This window comes from Xenia sp. Carnegie-2017, unplaced genomic scaffold (assembly GCF_021976095.1).
Source record: "Xenia sp. Carnegie-2017 unplaced genomic scaffold, XeniaSp_v1 HiC_scaffold_1, whole genome shotgun sequence".
Lineage (NCBI taxonomy): Eukaryota > Metazoa > Cnidaria > Anthozoa > Malacalcyonacea > Xeniidae > Xenia > Xenia sp. Carnegie-2017.
The window spans coordinates 8,720,868-8,740,935 of NW_025813402.1; the positions used below are offsets into that span (position 1 = coordinate 8,720,868).

At 34.9% G+C, this 20,068-nt stretch overlaps 1 long non-coding RNA gene across 3 annotated transcripts; it reads right to left on the reverse strand.

The window, feature by feature from the left end:
- Window positions 1-12,825: 12,825 nt before the first annotated feature.
- LOC124445335 lies at window positions 12,826-18,246 on the reverse strand. 3 transcript variants are annotated; one of them, XR_006948150.1, is made up of 8 exons: window positions 18,232-18,246; window positions 17,991-18,150; window positions 17,640-17,708; window positions 15,232-15,458; window positions 14,646-15,036; window positions 14,305-14,570; window positions 13,917-14,223; window positions 12,826-13,754 (listed from the first exon to the last, which is right to left on the reverse strand). It is a non-coding gene; the product is annotated as an uncharacterized LOC124445335 (long non-coding RNA). The 3 variants fall into 3 exon arrangements; XR_006948137.1 differs by lacking the exon at window positions 18,232-18,246 and having other exon boundaries at window positions 17,991-18,174; XR_006948129.1 differs by lacking the exons at window positions 17,991-18,150; window positions 18,232-18,246 and having other exon boundaries at window positions 17,640-17,984.
- Between the last annotated feature and the right edge of the window lie 1,822 nt (window positions 18,247-20,068).

The following is a 20,068-nucleotide window of genomic DNA, read 5'->3' on the forward strand; positions in this document are numbered from 1 at the left end:
CAATTTCTTGTACAATTTAACAAGTCTTTCCTCATAGTCGCTTAAAATTTTACATTCCTTAACATTTAAACCATTTAACCGGGGATAAAAAAATGTGCAAGATTGCTGTATATTTCAACAGGGTTATTTAAAAAACATGAAAAATATGATAAATGAAGAGTAAAAGCAAACTAGATACTTCGCAAACTATTATGGACTCTCAGGTAGGGAAAACCTTCTTGATAACAATGAAATGGCTAAGGCCATAGAAGCATCACTTTATCATGTTGCTTGAACTGATAAGAATCCACAGCATCATAATTGCCCTGGTGGAGAACACAGTTGGTGTGGTTATGAAAGAAATAAAGATAATTACAAGCACAGAAATGGCATTCCTGCATGCATTGTGGAGGTTATCAAGCCCATTTTTTGTGCTGTTAGAAAACATGAGCTTTTGAAGGTATGTACTCATCGCATGATACAAAATGCAAAAGAATGTTTAAACAGACTATATTTGGGACAGATTTCTTAAATCCAAATATGTTGAGCAGGAAGCCGTTGCCACTTATCTTGCTGTCTCTAAATTCAATGATGGGGATATTTTTCTTACTTTAAAAGCCTGAGGGAGTTAGATAGAACTGCTGGATAAATTTTGCATACATTAAAAAAATTTTTTGCATCGTCGACGTTGATTAAGTATAAAAGTTGCCAAGATATAGTACGGCCTAATCGTGGTTATGCTTGGCCCTTGCCTACGGAAGTCGATTTTACGTGACGTCATACATTGACATCACAACATGTACTTTTATATGATGGAAAAACATTTCCATCCCAAATATCATTTTATTTGGCATTTTTTATTTAGAAGTTAGAATCACATAAGTGCATCTCTTTTAAAAGGTACAAAAACATTGTAAACAGTATCATTAATTTTTTTACTTTGAAGGAAATATAACTCCTACATTATATTAGCTTGTAAAATAAAAAATTTTAATGATAAAATCAATTTTTATCATTTTAATGATCAAATCAATTTTTATCATTTTAATGATCAAATAGTGCCATAGGATGTATTAAATTGTTTAATAAAAACTCAAAATTTAACAAGCGTCAGGTAATATCAACACAATGATCATTTTGAAAAGCACATCGTTGGGTAAAACGTTTACAGAATTTATGTGGAAAATGTTAAAACAGCTAAATCTACTAAACTTAAAGAAAAAATAATGCTGCAGCTTGAGCAATTATACTATGCAAATCGTTAGTTCTATAGTAAGCTCTTTCACAGCTATTTCAACTTCTTCAAGAGGATGACAAGAATCCGGAAGTTTAAGATCTAGTATAGGATCTTTATGAAAAAGAGGTGCATCGGTAGGAATACAGAGACGACAATTTCCGTAGCCATTAATCGAACACTCGAGTGAAACTTCGCTGAGAAGGCTGCGGAACTTTTCGTTGAGAGAGTGTTTATCAAGAGCTCGCTCATGATGTTCGTGTCATGTTTAAGAGGCTGTTTCCAAAAGCCGAGGTAGGAAAGAAATCATCTCTCGCTTTCTACCTTAGAGCATGCAATCTTTCATCGAAAGCTGACATGCCGTACAAACGCATGTGGGATATTTATGCCGATGCGTTGTCCAAACCTAAGAAACCTGAAATTACTTCGTCTAAGATGCGCTATGTAGCACACTATTGTATCATTGATGCAAAACGATGTCAAGAGTTACTGGTGAAACGCAATGTTATCAATGATTGCCGAGAAGTAGCAGCTCTTTCGTATGTCAATTTTAATGATGCTGTTTACAACGCAGGAGGGCTTAAAGTGTGCAACATGTTAATTGCTTATGCCATTCGTCGTGGCATTGTTTGTTCAAACATTAGTAACAACGACTCTGTACAAAGTAAATATCCTGGAGCATGGGTGTTTTATCCAGAGAAAGGACTAATTCCAATGCATACAGACAAAGGTACAGTTGCTCTTGAGAAAGCGCGTGAAAGAAAAGATACCGAGTCTATACTTAGTGCACTTAAGAATTATCATCCGGGTCGTCCTGTTACAGGACTCGACTTCTCATCTTTGTATCCATCTATCATCATGACTTATAATCTCTCTCCTGAGAAGTTTGTAAGGACAGAAATAGAAGCAAAAACTCTTCAAGATGAAGGCTATAATCTTCACTATACTGAATTTCAGTAGAATGGAAAGAAAGTATATGGATGGTTCGTACGCCACAAAGGTGTTACCGAAGATTATGGCCTTTATCCTTATATACTAATTGATTTGCTAGAAAAACGTAAACTTATGAAAAAGAAGTTAGGCATAAAGAAAGACCTTCAAGAGCATATGGAAATATTAATAGGTGAAGTTAAAAATGCAGCTACTATTCGAGACAAATCTAAGAGCGAAGTTTTCCCAAGTGTGTTATCTGAGAAAATTAAATCTCTTAAATCCGAGATCAACGAGAAAGTTAAGTACATGATAGACATTGCAGAAAAGCCTGTTGCTGATCAGTACCAGACTTTTCAGACATATTATCATGATACTTGTTTCGAAGTTGCCTCAATCGATTCGAAACAAAGAGCATTGAAAATATTTATGAATACCTTCTACGGCGAGGCAGGAAACAGTATTTCTCTATTCTTTCTACTTCAGCTAGCTGGAGGAGTTACAGTAGCAGGCCAATACAATATTAAGATGGTTGCTGACTTTGTGCTCAGTAAGAAATTTCGATTAAAATACGGAGATACTGACTCTCTGTATCTTTCCCCTCCAGATTACGTCTTTGAAGAAGTTGATAAGAAATATGCATTCGGAGATGTTTCAAAAGAAGATCACTGGAAAAAGATGGTTGAGATTACAATCTTACAACTTAACAACCTTCGGGATCAAGTTAATTCTCATCTAGAACTGGACAATGGAACACCACATCTTAGAATGGAGTATGAAGAAGTTTTATATCCTGTAGTCTTTACGGGTAAAAAGAAATACTTCGGTATTGCTCATATTAATAAGGCAAATTTCTACCCTGAAAAATTATTCATACGCGGCATAGATGTAGTAAAACATGAGAATTGAGGAGAACAAATGAAGAAAAAGAAAGAATTATAGAAGGACTAAAAAAAGAACTGGAAAACGAGCACAAAAGATATTCTGATTCACGTAGAAAATGTGACAATTTCTTCGCTCAGGTGACCAAACTTAATTCTGAACAGGATGATGCACAATACAAAATAGATGAATTAGAACGACGAATATCAAATCCACCCCTGATGTTAATTGCAAAATGGACGAAAAACAACTTGATGAAAAGTCGCAAGATTCTGCAAAAAAATGTCTTGAGCTTTTCATCACAAGTCTGCAGAATGGTGATCCCAAGAAGTTACAAAGACAAAGTTACGCATATAAACGTGCTTGGAAAAATGCTGCGAAACAGTGTAAAGACAGTTTATATGCTTCTATCGGCCCGGCAGCAGAGGTATTATACGGAGATTACATGACATGGAATGACTTTCTTCCAAACAAAGAAAAAGAGACTGTAGATATCTTAGCCGCTGAAGCTAAATCATTTGCAGAAAAATCTTCACGCTTGAAAAATATTAATAAGTACGTTACTGAATGTGTTTCACTTCTTGGAATATCAGAAAACGGAAGTAACATTTCTAGTACCAATTCTACTAATCTTTATAGAATATCTACAATACTAAGTATTAATACTCGCCGCTCAGTATCTCCTCAGGAAGCATTCTTATTAGCTCTTGATAAAAGAGAGTCTGATGTTCGTAAGAGTTTAAGAGAACTCACTCAGGTGACCAAACTTAATTCTGAACAGCATGATGCACAATACAAAATAGATGAATTACAACGACGAATATCAAATCCACCGCCTGATGTTAATTGCAAAATGGACGAAAAACAACTTGATGAAAAGTCGCAAGATTCTGCAAAAAAATGTCTTGAGCTTTTCATCACAAGTCTGCAGAATGGTGATCCCAAGAAGTTACAAAGACAAAGTTACGCATATAAACGTGCTTGGAAAAATGCTGCGAAACAGTGTAAAGACAGTTTATATGCTTCTATCGGCCCGGCAGCAGAGGTATTATACGGAGATTACATGACATGGAATGACTTTCTTCCAAACAAAGAAAAAGAGACTGTAGATATCTTAGCCGCTGAAGCTAAATCATTTGCAGAAAAATATTCACGCTTGAAAAATATTAATAAGTACGTTACTGAATGTGTTTCACTTCTTGGAATATCAGAAAACGGAAGTAACATTTCTAGTACCAATTCTACTAATCTTTATAGAATATCTACAATACTAAGTAATAATACTCGCCGCTCAGTATCTCCTCAGGAAGCATTCTTATTAGCTCTTGATAAAGAGAGTCTGATGTTCGTAAGAGTTTAAGAGAACTCACTCAGGTGACCAAACTTAATTCTGAACAGCATGATGCACAATACAAAATAGATGAATTACAACGACGAATATCAAATCCACCGCCTGATGTTACTTGCAAAATGGACGAAAAACAACTTGATGAAAAGTCGCAAGATTCTGCAAAAAAATGTCTTGAGCTTTTCATCACAAGTCTGCAGAATGGTGATCCCAAGAAGTTACAAAGACAAAGTTACGCATATAAACGTGCTTGGAAAAATGCTGCGAAACAGTGTAAAGACAGTTTATATGCTTCTATCGGCCCGGCAGCAGAGGTATTATACGGAGATTACATGACATGGAATGACTTTCTTCCAAACAAAGAAAAAGAGACTGTAGATATCTTAGCCGCTGAAGCTAAATCATTTGCAGAAAAATATTCACGCTTGAAAAATATTAATAAGTACGTTACTGAATGTGTTTCACTTCTTGGAATATCAGAAAACGGAAGTAACATTTCTAGTACCAATTCTACTAATCTTTATAGAATATCTACAATACTAAGTAATAATACTCGCCGCTCAGTATCTCCTCAGGAAGCATTCTTATTAGCTCTTGATAAAAGAGAGTCTGATGTTCGTAAGAGTTTAAGAGAACTCACTCAGGTGACCAAACTTAATTCTGAACAGCATGATGCACAATACAAAATAGATGAATTACAACGACGAATATCAAATCCACCGCCTGATGTTAATTGCAAAATGGACGAAAAACAACTTGATGAAAAGTCGCAAGATTCTGCAAAAAAATGTCTTGAGCTTTTCATCACAAGTCTGCAGAATGGTGATCCCAAGAAGTTACAAAGACAAAGTTACGCATATAAACGTGCTTGGAAAAATGCTGCGAAACAGTGTAAAGACAGTTTATATGCTTCTATCGGCCCGGCAGCAGAGGTATTATACGGAGATTACATGACATGGAATGACTTTCTTCCAAACAAAGAAAAAGAGACTGTAGATATCTTAGCCGCTGAAGCTAAATCATTTGCAGAAAAATATTCACGCTTGAAAAATATTAATAAGTACGTTACTGAATGTGTTTCACTTCTTGGAATATCAGAAAACGGAAGTAACATTTCTAGTACCAATTCTACTAATCTTTATAGAATATCTACAATACTAAGTAATAATACTCGCCGCTCAGTATCTCCTCAGGAAGCATTCTTATTAGCTCTTGATAAAAGAGAGTCTGATGTTCGTAAGAGTTTAAGAGAACTCACTCAGGTGACCAAACTTAATTCTGAACAGCATGATGCACAATACAAAATAGATGAATTAGAACGACGAATATCAAATCCACCGCCTGATGTTAATTGCAAAATGGACGAAAAACAACTTGATGAAAAGTCGCAAGATTCTGCAAAAAAATGTCTTGAGCTTTTCATCACAAGTCTGCAGAATGGTGATCCCAAGAAGTTACAAAGACAAAGTTACGCATATAAACGTGCTTGGAAAAATGCTGCGAAACAGTGTAAAGACAGTTTATATGCTTCTATCGGCCCGGCAGCAGAGGTATTATACGGAGATTACATGACATGGAATGACTTTCTTCCAAACAAAGAAAAAGAGACTGTAGATATCTTAGCCGCTGAAGCTAAATCATTTGCAGAAAAATATTCACGCTTGAAAAATATTAATAAGTACGTTACTGAATGTGTTTCACTTCTTGGAATATCAGAAAACGGAAGTAACATTTCTAGTACCAATTCTACTAATCTTTATAGAATATCTACAATACTAAGTAATAATACTCGCCGCTCAGTATCTCCTCAGGAAGCATTCTTATTAGCTCTTGATAAAAGAGAGTCTGATGTTCGTAAGAGTTTAAGAGAACTCACTCAGGTGACCAAACTTAATTCTGAACACCATGATGCACAATACAAAATAGATGAATTAGAACGACGAATATCAAATCCACCGCCTGATGTTAATTGCAAAATGGACGAAAAACAACTTGATGAAAAGTCGCAAGATTCTGCAAAAAAATGTCTTGAGCTTTTCATCACAAGTCTGCAGAATGGTGATCCCAAGAAGTTACAAAGACAAAGTTACGCATATAAACGTGCTTGGAAAAATGCTGCGAAACAGTGTAAAGACAGTTTATATGCTTCTATCGGCCCGGCAGCAGAGGTATTATACGGAGATTACATGACATGGAATGACTTTCTTCCAAACAAAGAAAAAGAGACTGTAGATATCTTAGCCGCTGAAGCTAAATCATTTGCAGAAAAATCTTTACGCTTGAAAAATATTAATAAGTACGTTACTGAATGTGTTTCACTTCTTGGAATATCAGAAAACGGAAGTAACATTTCTAGTACCAATTCTACTAATCTTTATAGAATATCTACAATACTAAGTAATAATACTCGCCGCTCAGTATCTCCTCAGGAAGCATTCTTATTAGCTCTTGATAAAAGAGAGTCTGATGTTCGTAAGAGTTTAAGAGAACTCACTCAGGTGACCAAACTTAATTCTGAACAGCATGATGCACAATACAAAATAGATGAATTAGAACGACGAATATCAAATCCACCGCCTGATGTTAATTGCAAAATGGACGAAAAACAACTTGATGAAAAGTCGCAAGATTCTGCAAAAAAATGTCTTGAGCTTTACATCACAAGTCTGCAGAATGGTGATCCCAAGAAGTTACAAAGACAAAGTTACGCATATAAACGTGCTTGGAAAAATGCTGCGAAACAGTGTAAAGACAGTTTATATGCTTCTATCGGCCCGGCAGCAGAGGTATTATACGGAGATTACATGACATGGAATGACTTTCTTCCAAACAAAGAAAAAGAGACTGTAGATATCTTAGCCGCTGAAGCTAAATCATTTGCAGAAAAATCTTCACGCTTGAAAAATATTAATAAGTACGTTACTGAATGTGTTTCACTTCTTGGAATATCAGAAAACGGAAGTAACATTTCTAGTACCAATTCTACTAATCTTTATAGAATATCTACAATACTAAGTAATAATACTCGCCGCTCAGTATCTCCTCAGGAAGCATTCTTATTAGCTCTTGATAAAAGAGAGTCTGATGTTCGTAAGAGTTTAAGAGAACTCACTCAGGTGACCAAACTTAATTCTGAACACCATGATGCACAATACAAAATAGATGAATTAGAACGACGAATATCAAATCCACCGCCTGATGTTAATTGCAAAATGGACGAAAAACAACTTGATGAAAAGTCGCAAGATTCTGCAAAAAAAATGTCTTGAGCTTTACATCACAAGTCTGCAGAATGGTGATCCCAAGAAGTTACAAAGACAAAGTTACGCGTATAAACGTGCTTGGAAAAATGCTGCGAAACAGTGTAAAGACAGTTTATATGCTTCTATCGGCCCGGCAGCAGAGGTATTATACGGAGATTACATGACATGGAATGACTTTCTTCCAAACAAAGAAAAAGAGACTGTAGATATCTTAGCCGCTGAAGCTAAATCATTTGCAGAAAAATCTTTACGCTTGAAAAATATTAATAAGTACGTTACTGAATGTGTTTCACTTCTTGGAATATCAGAAAACGGAAGTACCATTTCTAGTACCAATTCTACTAATCTTTATAGAATATCTACAATACTAAGTAATAATACTCGCCGCTCAGTATCTCCTCAGGAAGCATTCTTATTAGCTCTTGATAAAAGAGAGTCTGATGTTCGTAAGAGTTTAAGAGAACTCACTCAGGTGACCAAACTTAATTCTGAACACCATGATGCACAATACAAAATAGATGAATTAGAACGACGAATATCAAATCCACCGCCTGATGTTAATTGCAAAATGGACGAAAAACAACTTGATGAAAAGTCGCAAGATTCTGCAAAAAAAATGTCTTGAGCTTTACATCACAAGTCTGCAGAATGGTGATCCCAAGAAGTTACAAAGACAAAGTTACGCGTATAAACGTGCTTGGAAAAATGCTGCGAAACAGTGTAAAGACAGTTTATATGCTTCTATCGGCCCGGCAGCAGAGGTATTATACGGAGATTACATGACATGGAATGACTTTCTTCCAAACAAAGAAAAAGAGACTGTAGATATCTTAGCCGCTGAAGCTAAATCATTTGCAGAAAAATCTTCACGCTTGAAAAATATTAATAAGTACGTTACTGAATGTGTTTCACTTCTTGGAATATCAGAAAACGGAAGTAACATTTCTAGTACCAATTCTACTAATCTTTATAGAATATCTACAATACTAAGTAATAATACTCGCCGCTCAGTATCTCCTCAGGAAGCATTCTTATTAGCTCTTGATAAAAGAGAGTCTGATCTTCGTAAGAGTTTAAGAGAACTCACTCAGGTGACCAAACTTAATTCTGAACAGCATGATGCACAATACAAAATACATGAATTAGAACGACGAATATCAAATCCACCGCCTGATGTTAATTGCAAAATGGACGAAAAACAACTTGATGAAAAGTCGCAAGATTCTGCAAAAAAATGTCTTGAGCTTTACATCACAAGTCTGCAGAATGGTGATCCCAAGAAGTTACAAAGACAAAGTTACGCATATAAACGTGCTTGGAAAAATGCTGCGAAACAGTGTAAAGACAGTTTATATGCTTCTATCGGCCCGGCAGCAGAGGCATTATACGGAGATTACATGACATGGAATGACTTTCTTCCAAACAAAGAAAAAGAGACTGTAGATATCTTAGCCGCTGAAGCTAAATCATTTGCAGAAAAATATTCACGCTTGAAAAATATTAATAAGTACGTTACTGAATGTGTTTCACTTCTTGGAATATCAGAAAACGGAAGTAACATTTCTAGTACCAATTCTACTAATCTTTATAGAATATCTACAATACTAAGTAATAATACTCGCCGCTCAGTATCTCCTCAGGAAGCATTCTTATTAGCTCTTGATAAAAGAGAGTCTGATGTTCGTAAGAGTTTAAGAGAACTCACTCTTTTACTATCTAGTACTGCTATAGAGTACGAATCTTATTTAACACAAGTTGTCACTACCTGTAGAGCTTATGAACATGCTAATAGTCCTGATGACTTAGGTGAGTTTTGTGAAAAACCAGGCGAACTTAAAGAGTTGTCTTTAGAAGAAACTTCTCTTAGTCATCTTAACGAAGTTCGAAGACTTTGGTATGCACTTGTTGGAGTCTATATGACTCGAATGCAACATGAATGTGTAATATCACATTTAACTAATCTTAAAGATAGACGTCAAAACAGAGTAACTTGTCCTCTACCAAGAGTGATTCGCCAAAAAATTAACGAGCGCGCTAATAAACTTCCTCCCTTAGGATTAAAACCATTTGGGAATAATGGTCACTAATATTATATCTATAATCTATATTTTTTTGTATCTTTAGAATTGTATATTAATATACCAAAAGTGAGCGCACATTTCTTGTTAAAATATGCAAATTAATGAGGTAATTGTTATAATTCTGATTATTATTCTTATTATTGTTGTAATCTTTGGATGGCAATATGATAAGCATGAAGAGTATTTTACTGATAATTTATCGATGCAAGCAAATCAAGACCATGCTGACTTAACAAACGTAGCAAATAACTATAAATATTGGACAACTGCTCCGCGTGATATTGAAAAAGCTCAGAGGATAGCCTGGTTTGAAGCTGTTTCCAATGATAACACGAGTTATGATCATACTCAGCATGCTCAGCACGCCTATAAACCATCAATCAATTACCGGGATACACTAGTTGATCTTGTAGCTGATCCTCGCATGCGAGCGCAGCAAGAAAATTGGTACAAAGAAGTGAGTCCAAAAAGTCATACTTCAATGAGAGTAGACACGATTAACGAGGCTGCTACTATGTCAGCCATTCCTCGCCAAGGTTTGTACTCTTTTCGTTTGTCTGCTCCTAGTCAGTATAATCCGTTGCTTATTACGGATCAAGATTCTGACAGTTACGGTGCAGAAGCTACTCAGTTCAATGTTGGAGGGTAAGTGTACTTCTCTTACTTTAGGAAGTTATATGTAAAAAGGACAGCCATGCTTTTAGTAATTTTTTACTTAATTAACTGGTGAGCCTAGTATTTATTTTTACAAATTTGAACGAAAAATAAGATAAAGAATACAATTAGTGACAATATGTCAGTCACAGAAGAACCAAACGTAGATACCTTAAGAAAAATAATAATGACACTACAGAGTGAGCTGTCATTAAAAAATAAGCGACTTACAGGTGTACAAAATTTGACCGAGATTTGCCATGAGCTGGAACAAGTGCGAACACTGGAAAACAAAAGCAGATAACTACGAAAAGGGTCTAAAAAAGGAGGAAGGAAGGATAGCATGGTTACAGAAACAACTAGAAATCGGACCACATGCAGCATTTAACCTAGAACCCCCCACCTCTTCCGGAGTATCAAAGAAAAATTATATCAAGATTATTCAAGAATATCTAAAGTTGCAAAAGACACTAAACCACATTCAGCTCACAGGTCTTACTAGAGATGAAATCGCTTTAAAGAACAGAGAAATGTACGAAATGCTTATCAAGCTTCGAGAAGAAAATGATCAGCTGAAACGTCAAATAGATGAATTATGGTCAACAATAAACAGCAACGACAACCAACTAGTAATAGAAATAAAGGAACTCTTGTTAGAAAAAAAAAACGTATGGAAAGAACGATGGAATACAAGCAACTGTTTGCAGAAAATTTAGTAAAGGAAAATGAACTTCTTAAAAACTTAGGAGAAAAAATCACAGCTTATAATACTGATGATGATTTTCTCAGCATCGACGAGTTTTTCAAAAAAAATGCGCACTTTCAAGAACTTGAAGGTAAGGTTGTAAAAGGGAAAAAAGAGTTGAAAGAACTTTCAGAAAAAAATAATCAACTTCAAATAGAATTGAGGAGAACAAATGAAGAAAAAGAAAGAATTATAGAAGGACTAAAAAAAGAACTGGAAAACGAGCACAAAAGATATTCTGATTCACGTAGAAAATGTGACAATTTCTTCGCTCAACTTCCTGAATTTTTTTGTGCACATCATTTTTTATCACCTTACTCATTCAGAAAATGTTGCTTTCACCTTAAAATGTTTAAAAATAAAAATAAAGGGGGTTTTATCACCTTACTCATTCAGAAATCATATTTTTGCTTCACATAGTATTGCAGGTCCCAGTTTATACTTTAGCATAGTTTCACAAAGTTAAGTTTCCTCTGGTTGTCAAACAGTTCACTTAGTTAAGCACAAATTACCTAGGGTGTTTCTCAACATAAGATGCCAGTTACTAAGGTGTCTCACTTTAGTATGTTCTCTGCCATACAAAATACCATAGCAGAAACCAATAAATTACTTAGTGCTTTACAACCTTTGCGGCAAAACAAAAATGTTTCTATGTCGAGTCAGAAGACTAAATAATGCCAACCTTAGAAGAAGGCAACACACCAACTTCAGAGGAAACACGTGCGCCAAACTCAGAGGACGTTTTAGATAATTCAGCCGCTGACGTCATTGATATGCAGAATAATTATGACGATGTTGTTAGTTTGTTTGGTGGAAATCATTTTAATAATATTGATTCAAAGAATGACGAGCTTTTGCAAAAAAATGGATGTTAGTCAAGACCTTCCGATGCATGCGGCTGAGCGATTCATCCCAAATTCGCTTAGATTACAAATGAAAAATTTTCTTCAAATATTGGGCTTGAAGAGCGCAGAAAAACAATTGAAAAATCTAAGCCACCGCAAAATTGCGACAAACTTACTGTGCCCAAACTCAATGAGCTTATATGGTCAAGTCTTAAAAATTTCCATCGTCAGCGAGATTTGCGCACAGCAGTTCTACAAGATTCTAGTGTGGGTGTGGCAAGTTCTCTCTCAGTTACTGTCGATGACCAATTAACATGCTGAGAGACGAAGTCTTGCCGGACTTTTGCGCCATTACGACTACGCTCTTTGATGCCGTTACCTTATTAGTGCATGTAAATTTTAGAGCTGTCATACAAGCGTCGACGTGTAGGCCCACCCATATTTTTCCCCATCCCCTCTCCTTCACTCTAGCCATTGTACCAACACTCGTGCTCTAAATACTGGTTAATTCATGCGCAGTACTCTCTCTCCTACAGTTCCTCCACTCCTCGCTAATGACTAATAGAATTATAATTAAACTTCGACTTAAGGTAAGTCTCGTTTAATTTCCAATTGGTAACAAAGTGAGACACCTAAGGATCACACACCTGAATGATCATAGCATGACCTTAAGATGGACTCTGTTTTTAAAATTACTACCAAATAATTATCAGATGACAAGGATTGTTTCGGCCAAATTTGGTCTTAACAATGTTTTTTGTTGTGCGGCTACATTGTAATGAATGAAAGTGTCCCACTTTGCTCCAGCTTACGCTAAGATATGACGGGGAAAAACGACAAAAGTGTTTTATGGCTAATAACGAGTCACGGTTTTCTAATACGTCTAATCAAAAAAAATTGATAACTGTTGATGTAAATGACAAGTTTTAGCTCTAGAAGCTGGATTTCTTTGTATACGATTGAAAAGTAAAGTTTGAAATATTAATTGCAATTCTAAGAAAAATACCAACGTTTACCAATACAATAGAACATAAAGAAACAAAAACTCAAATTAAAGTGTCAAGAAACGAGTTTGGCTAATCGAGCGCACATCGTCATATTTGACAGATAAGCAGTTTATAAGAAGACAGACGTATTAAAATAGTCTTATCACTTCAGCACTTTCAGTTGGTCCGCAAGCTTTGCTTTTATTGTTTAAATCTACAGCTTGGATTGTGAAATGAAACACCGACGTTACAGCTCTAAGGTTATAAACGTATTTTTTTTGTCAAATTCAATTTCGGTCAATTCCCTTATGCAGAGAACGATTCTCACAATGAACTTTTGATTGAAACTCAAAAGAGCCGATCACCAACCGTTGTTGGAGTGATTTTTAATTTAATAAGCATGCATTAATATTGCACACAAAAAACAAACTTTTGTTTCTTAGAATCTAGCTTGGAAATATTTGAAATACAAATACTTTATCGAAATTTCAAATCAAAACATGGTCAAACCATGTTTTAACAATTATAGCTACTTAGCTACGAACAATCACCCATAAACCGGAAAAACGGCAAAGTTAATTCTCGCTACCTTCGGCAATCTTTGTTGTGTATTTACAACAATACTAAATACACGACAATAACAACAAATGGCGAAAGAATAAATTGACCCGCTTTGTCAAAACCTTAGAAAGAGAAAATACATAACAGGTGCATCTAACTTCGAATCCTACCTTCCCTGCCAGCCAGCGAGAAGTTCTGCACGACCAAGATACATTTTGAAATATTCCCCATTTCCACTTTTGCATTCTACAAAATTTAATGCAACATTATAGGAAGCTCATAATCGCACCGAAAAAGAAAAGAACCAACTGCATAACCATAGCTCAATATACGTGTAGGATATCTCTTGAGCAAGCATGAACTAAAAACTCAACGAAAATTTTAAAATTCCACAAAGTGCCTCATTACCTTATTAGTTTTTTCTCCCGCTTCCAAATTTTTCTAATTTCTAAAACATTGTGAATAGGCGGAAAGATTTTATGCCTTCTTGTATTCATCACAGGTTACTCAACTTTTTCACTTCTTGCACATTAAATACAACGACAGTTGCACATATTTTTTTTCAACATTACTGGTGACGAAACCATCGTAACAGTTGCATGTGATCTTATATTAAATTAGGCTTCAAACGCAGACCAAGAACTGTCAATGGTGATGAAGGTAGATAATCAAAATGAATACAAGTGTTCAGTCCTCTATTTCCCAACAAACGTTTCTGAAATGCGTAATTCAAATAGATGTAGTTTAAATAAATTAATGAAGAGAGAGAAATGTATGTTGTGGGCATCTGACAAACCTTCTTCAACTGAGCTATCGAACTCAATAAATTGCAGTCCATTATTTTCTTTATGCTTCTCACACAACTGATATTACTTGCCGTTCTATCATATTCATCATTTAAAGAAATAAGCCAACCACAATAAAGTGGTTTGAGTTATTCCCATTAACTAAAAATCGTATGATAAAGCATCAGTAAATAGTTGTTTCTATGTTTGTTGTTCCGCGCAACTTCGACGTACGTAGCTAATGGAATTGACTATTGAGCAGGATCAGATACTAATCCTATGAAATACAAAACAGGAATAATACAATTAGAAAATAAAAAGCCACTGGAAAATTTAAAATTTGCAGTAATACCTTGCATGAATATGTACGGGGATTAACTCACGTCCATACAAAATGCTAAAGATCTTTTAACACCAGTTAAATTGCTTGTTTTCCAGTTGTTACTTCTTCCGCCCGCATCAATGGCATACAACCAGTTTTGTTGAATGATGCATGAAGACAAATGCAATTATTCATCATTAAATCTCAAATAGGTCTTGGGAACAAAACAATTTAAGGAAAATATGACGTAGATAAATTCTTGTGCAGCATGGCAATGGCACTCCACGTAACGACGGTTAATAACATAGCCAGGGGTACCAAACATCTCTAAATAATGACATCTGAAGAAACCCCGGAAAGATCTGCCATTTCATTTTGGAAAGCTGCTATCGTTCTCTGACGATGATATCAACCATTTTTTCTGCAAAACAATAGGCACATACCACATATTAATTTCTTGGGTAAATCAATTAATAAAGCTTTCGTATGTAATACATTGTTGATGATTACCAAAACATTTATTACATAAAAAGACCAAGCGGAGAAACAAACTTTATTAGATGATCATCATGCCTCAAGCACAAAGCTAGATATATTATTTCTACTAACCACTCACCAATTATTTATTCCATTTTGTCTTCGCGACTCTTCATAATTAACGTGTTTGCTTGTTTCTTCGTTTTGAAAGAACTTAGTGGCTTGAAACTTTAAGTAAATAGCATCGTGATTACCATCAATAATGAGTCGTTGATATGGTCAAAATGGCGACTGAAGTTCACATTATAGAGTAGACGTTTGTTATGCTTTACTGGTTCTTTTGCTTCCATGTATTTTTCTTTCAACCTGGAAAAGTCAATGAAGAAATAACTTGAATAAAGATAACTGCTAATAAATCCACAATAGCTGAAGCTGTTAATCAAACATGAAAATATTTGGATGATAATGCAGCAATGTAATAAGTAATAAATAAGATAATACTAAAATATATTCATTTGTGGTGGCAATATGGCCAATTGTTGCGGGTGTAATCTTTGTTGGTGAAATTTTTGTCTACATGAAATGTACTGGGATAGTTTCTTTTCAACTCTCTGTTATAACTCAGTACACGGTCTGACATTTCTAAAATCTAAACCATACTTTGTCTCACATCACTACCAACTCACCCCACATCAACTTATACAAACCCAATAAAAATAATTATGAAAAATCAGTCCATGTAGCAAATTGTCACAAAATTTTACAAGTTCTTGTTTCTATATCGCTTGATTATTGTTAATGAGGGCTATGAAGTAATTGGATCATTAAAAAAGAAAATTCTAATTTAATATTGTGTGCATAAGTTAAACGAATATTTATTCTTCATTTTCTTGTGGATTATTCAGAAAGTGTTCACTTAATTAAATCCTTTGTCGAGGTAATATTGTTACCTTGTTTAATTGTCGTTCAAACTTTCTCTGAATAGTGTCCTTGCAGCTATGGAAATGATTTACTCTACTTCCAATTTACTTGAAACTAATTTAAAAGTGTTTGAATTAGTCTACTCCTACTAAACATCAATGTTATATATATGTCAATGACATTCTAAACTAGATTTGTGAAGCAAGGGAGGTTGTTCAAGATAACCGTTTAGTTGGTGTGGTATGTTAATCTTATACAAATAAAAGTTCATTTCAAATTTGCCACATAAGATTTGGTCATTGCCACACAAACAGGTTGCTAAAGTTGAATTCGTCCACAAGCTTTTTTCCAGCAATTTTTAATTTAAATGTGTGTTTCCTTCTTAGACCAAATCAGCTTTTTCTGTTTTCAAACAATACACTCTGAACAACATGAAAATAACAAATTTTATGAAGAACATGAAAAATTTGCTGTGCACATAAACAGATGGACTTCAATTTTGTTCAAATCAATTCCATAAGTTAGAATTAATATTAAAAAAACATTGATATGTTATCTACCACTTGGGAGTTCTGTTTAAAAAAAAATTTTAGGTCTCAAAACCCACTTTAGGATGAAGGCCAAGGAAAATTTTTCAGTAAGGACCCTTTGAGAAAGCTCTTTGAACAATTTAAATGGCTTTCAAATCAATTGTACAAATTTTAATTTCAATTTGCAAACAAATTTAGTGCAAAAAAAAATAACAGTATTGGACCACAATCAAGATATTTTATAGAGCTGCCCGCTGTACCAGCCAATCAGACTTCACAAAATCGAAAATATCACTATGCATGTGTACAAAAAATAAATGTGGAAACCAATGATTTCATGATCGATCTCTTATAACAAATTTATAGCCAACTAAGTGCAGCATGTGGCTGTACTAAACAGTATAAATAATATGATACTATAATACAGTGGGCTTTCAAGTACAACTTTAGAAACACATGACAAATTACGACAGCCTTGGGAAATGCTCAGGAGTTCCATAAAAGGCCGGCAACTGGCAATTTTTTGCAAAATGCTTTCAATGTTACCGTAATGGACAATTCAATACTTTTATGCTACCTGCATGTGTTATTATGTATTCCAATATGTCTATCATTTACCATTTCATGTATTTTTTACTACTTTGCCTTATCAGTGTTCACCAAGTGTGGCACTGGTCAAAAAGGCCCTAGGAAACATTAAGTTTTGTGTGTCATACACATTTGCTTTTGTATCTCAGAAAAGAATAGTGAAAACGTTTAAAAGCATTTGCTTTTGGATAAAGTTATCTTTGGGCACAATAAATAATTGTAAGGTCTTAATTATTGTTTATGCCAAAAGCTGAGAATAGCAATAGAATTACAGTGTAAATGTTGTCACACACATGCCGCCTACTTTCCTTAATTTGCTTGAAACTCTGAAAACTATTGAAACACCAAAATTACAAATATTGTAACAGGTTTTTGTCTTACATATGTACTACTTAACTACACTAAAAGCAATTACAATCGAATATCATTTTCTTTCAAATATACTGCATGAAATACAGTTCATGAACACAATGAATAATTAAAATAATTTTTTTCTTTTTAGTCTTACCTAGACATTGTATTTTAATCTGGTCATCAGTCACCAATCAGTAATCACCAAGCCAGCTCTTCGCAATCTCTAAATTTTCATTATACAATTATACAATTATACAATTATAGAGTAATTGAGATATTTCGGGCGCCATCTTGTGATGAACGCGAGTATTTACTTTTCCAAATGGCTTGGATACTCGCATAATCGCATTCGTCTCTTTCTGTTTATAACGATTAAAAAATTAATATAGCTCCGGGTCTATAAGCAGTTATCGTCAAGCATTGTCGTTTTCTAACATTCCTTCGAATTAACATCTGCTTTGGCCTTTTGCCTTACCATGTGCTCGATACATTTTGATGAATTTACCTCATCTGTTGCTTTCAAAAGGAGCCCATCGCTTCTCACAATGATGTGGACTTGTTTTTCATTGAAAATCTTTGACACGGTACCATTTCTTGTAACCTACACTGTTGTGTTTTCCCGATTTTACTCGAACAAGATTGAGGACAACTAACCAAGCCACAACCTACAATAATGATGAGGAGAGATAGGGATGGGCAGATTCCGATTAAGGCCTAGTAACTAATGCCACAGAATAGATACATACGTCCGAAATTTGATATGTTGTTTCCAGTACCCTGTCAATCATTACCATTATCAGCGGCATAACCACAGAATAGTGGCGTAACTGTATGAGCACAGTCAGTGGCTCAAGATGGTCAGAGTTACGGACATTCAGGCAATCAATCAGGTTTCAAGGGGTTTCCCTGAACGGTGTTAACAAAGGACATCGGATACAGATCACTGGTAATTCTAAAATTGACGTGGGGTACTCACTGACATACACAGTTACTTTATAATAAGCGAGAGCATAGAGTTTTTACCAGCGAACGATTGAGAGCAATTTGATTTAAAATCTTTTTCAATATTCAAAACAATAAATTATGTAGGTAACAACAATATTGATTCTTTTTGACTTGCTTGTATTTAGGAAAATAATAAAAAATTATGTTTCATCTTCGCTGTTTTCTAAAGGTCTAAGTAAACTCTAATAGCTACGCAGCAACATTCAACTGTTCCGGTAATAACAGCAATACAGGCATGGCGCCTAAGGAGGGGTGGGGAGACCCCACTTTCTCCCCGCTACCTTTATATTAACATTTATGTTTACCTTTCTGTCTACCTTCATGTATACTTTTGTGTTTAACTTTATGTCTTCCTTTATGTTTGGATTCGTTCATTTCCGGTTTTTGTGGGTTGTTGATGGTAGATATACGACCAATAATTTCACCTCAATTCCCCCCAGTATATTGAAATTTAATAGAGACGACAAGAACCACATTTCAAAAAAACGACATGAATGACATTTCAAAAAGTTCTTGCTATACAACAATAACATGCGCAAAGTCTTGCAAGATCATGCATGATGGAAAGTGTATGCATGATCTTACCAAGAAGTTTGTAGGATCATAGTAAGATCTCGGAACGATCATGAAAAGGTCTTGTAAGATCTGTTGTTAGCATTTATTTATTTTAGCTTAACTTGAGGCAAAGTAAGACCCAGTAACTTTAGTAAATATAAGTCGTATACGGACCCTCCCCCAGGCTCATTTTCGTTGTGCCGTCCCTGTAATAATTATTTTAATCTTCCCGCTCGTAAGTTACAGACCTTTGTGCTTGGATTATAATCACGTGACCCATCTCAATTTCCAAATACAAAATGAATGAACCATTACCAGTAAGACAATGTCCAAAGTTTCCTAGAATTCGTTTCTACGCAATTGACTGTAAAATGGAAATTTACTGCATGATACTACTTCACAAAGCTGCTTACACATTACTTCTAAGACTTACTTACACTGTGTTATAAAATATAAATTTTTCATTCCTACCGTTGACTTATTGAACAATTCTAATATTACAATTTACAGATGGAGGAAGTTTCTCTCCTAATTCCATTGAAATAGGAAACTGTAAATTGTGAATGAGATACCATGCATCTGAAATTTCAAACCCTTCCCACAACAAACGTAAAATTCTATACACGCCTGACGCCTGTATGTTATATCGGCCAATAGCACTGTCAAAATGATTTAAATCTCTTTTAACATTATTCTATGTAGTGGCCACACATTTTTGCCATTTTAAAACATCAATTTTAGGTCATAAATTTGGTTATAGATAAAAAGAGATTGGTAGATGGAAACATGAACTGAAAGAAGTTTCGGCTTTTTTTATGCAGAAGTGGAACATCATTATATGCTATTGCCTTACTATAGTATAAAGACGACAAAGTTGACCAAGAACAACATATGCATTTTCTGAAACTTCTTTGAATGCAAATGAGAAGAGCCAACTGGAATGTGGTACTCTTTTCATTGCTATTCAAAGTATGGTATTTGCTATTCAAAGCATGGTATACAGAATTGAGAAGACCATGAGCA